This window comes from Arachis ipaensis, chromosome B09 (genome assembly GCF_000816755.2).
Source record: "Arachis ipaensis cultivar K30076 chromosome B09, Araip1.1, whole genome shotgun sequence".
Lineage (NCBI taxonomy): Eukaryota > Viridiplantae > Streptophyta > Magnoliopsida > Fabales > Fabaceae > Arachis > Arachis ipaensis.
The window spans coordinates 20,234,703-20,236,819 of NC_029793.2; the positions used below are offsets into that span (position 1 = coordinate 20,234,703).

Sequence of the window (2,117 nt, forward strand, 5' to 3'; positions counted from 1 at the left end):
GCGTGAGGAACAAACCTTGAAATTGGGTGACTGAAGTTCTTGCTCTAATTGTGCAAGCCTAACTCTACTATTCTCCAATTGCTGCACATATGCCTATTGAAAAACCAACACATATCAATCATTCAATGGTTGGGGGCTTAAGTTTAGGTTCAATTGAGCAATCTAACATATCAAGTTGGGAACAATTAATTTACCTTCTTCCTCAATCGACTCTTCCTAGCAGCCTCACAATTCTGAGCCAATCTACGAAGAGTTTAGAAAAATAGTTATACAAAAATGTAAGAATCAGTACTACCAATGAAACAGAAATTGAAATAGTAAGCACAAGCAGTAGCACACAAACAATAAAACAAATCTTCTGATCCTCATGTTTAAGCTTAGTTTGATCATTGGAGTCCACAACTAGAAGTTCCCCATTCCCAGCGCTATTATTTGATAAATAGGAGAGTGAGTGAGTGAGAGATAAGGTATATTTGATAAATAAGAGAGTGAGTGAGTGAGTGAGAGATAAGAGAGTGAGAAAGAGAGTAACTTGAGGTTAAATCAAAGGCATGATGATAGTGCTGTTGTTGAGAGACAAGAGCAACGGCAAGACCAGAATCAATTAAACGCGTTGTTGTCTTTGGAGTTGTGTTAGTGTCATTTCCCCTGGTTCAAAAACACTGAAAAGAATGAGTTATCTGTCCGTAATTCAGCAGATTCAGAAAAGGACAAGAAGGAGGAGCCAAAATCAAGTCATAACAAGATCAGGAAGGAACAAGAATATGCATGCAAATTCCAGATAAAATATCTTAGCAATTCAAATATATAGTTCATAAACAAACTTCATTCTATACTACAATCATATAAATTATGTTTCAGGTTTTACAAATTACAGGAATATACAAAATTCATACCTTAGAATTTAGAAACTCTGTTCTCTGCAGTAGCAACAGCTGATTTGCAAACATAAGAGCTCTCCTCGTTCGTATTTTTTTATTTTCAACTTCAATCAAAACAGGGAAGGGACAGGGTTAGGGCTAAGGATCATGAAATCGGAACAAAATCACAATGGAAGGGTTAGGGCTAGGGACGAGAAGGAGGGGGAGGCCTACCTGAACTAACAGCGACGAGAAGAGACGATGACAAACCTCCGGCGAGGAGAGAAGAAGCAGCGCGAGAGCGGCGGCGGAGGGAGCTCGTAAGATAAGAGCACGTTCGAGAGAGCTCGTGTGACGACGAAAGGAGCAAACGCATTGAGAGCGGTGGTGGAAGGAGCTCGTGCGACGCGAGCGGCGGCGGCAGCCACAGCGGAGGAAGTCACATCTTCAATGGAGAGAGAAGGCATGTGAGTAATTCAACGAGAACGAAAAAAAAGTGAACTGAAGGATTGGGAGTAAAGTGACCCATCTCCTTATTTTAATATTTTCGACAGAAAAATTTAAATTACAGATTGATTTTTCGTCCGTAATAATTTAATAAAATGCAGCGTTTTTGTCCATTTAATTATAGACGGATTTTTCGTCTGTAACCATTTTTCATGGAAAAAATTAAGTTTTCTGACAAAATTATCGACAGATTCTCTTTTCCATCTGTAATTTATGCTAATTCATTTTTTTATTTTCCAACAAAAAATTTCTCTAAAATTCTGTATGTATTTTCATAGAATAAAATCCGTTAAAAATATTCGTCTGTAATAACTAGTTTTCTAGTAGTGAGAATCAGAGATCTGGTCCCGACAGTTCTCGTATGAATGAGAAATCAAAATATTTGGTCATCACTGTGTTGATTGCTGAACATTATAAATCATCTTTGAAAAATTGCAATTTTAAAAGATTTTGAAAAAGGAAAGAACGGACCAAAAGGGGCGACGTATTTAGCGACCAATGTTGATAAAATAATTGGGTTGTATGATGGAGAGTGGATGTTATACATGGACCATGTGCACTATAAATATTGAAATGTACATTAAACAAATCTAATAGGAATTAAGGTGGTGGATGCCACGTAGGAAATCCACTACCTAAGAACCCTCTTTTAAAGGATTGTTATAGGATATATAAATACAATTCAATAATAATTTAGAGTAAACAAAAAAAATACTCAGATATACAAGTATAGTGTTAATAAGATATAAT

General features: G+C 36.6%; 3 long non-coding RNA genes across 3 annotated transcripts in view; all 3 read right to left on the reverse strand.

The window, feature by feature from the left end:
- Positions 1-2,117, reverse strand: part of LOC110267025 — a 4,299-nt gene that overhangs the window by 1,051 nt on the left and 1,131 nt on the right. The window lies entirely within an intron of this gene.
- LOC110267026 lies at positions 48-256 on the reverse strand. Its single transcript, XR_002354334.1, has 2 exons — positions 195-256; positions 48-81 (listed from the first exon to the last, which is right to left on the reverse strand). It is a non-coding gene; the product is annotated as an uncharacterized LOC110267026 (long non-coding RNA).
- LOC110267027 lies at positions 360-974 on the reverse strand. The gene is made up of 3 exons (XR_002354335.1): positions 897-974; positions 533-648; positions 360-425 (listed from the first exon to the last, which is right to left on the reverse strand). It is a non-coding gene; the product is annotated as an uncharacterized LOC110267027 (long non-coding RNA).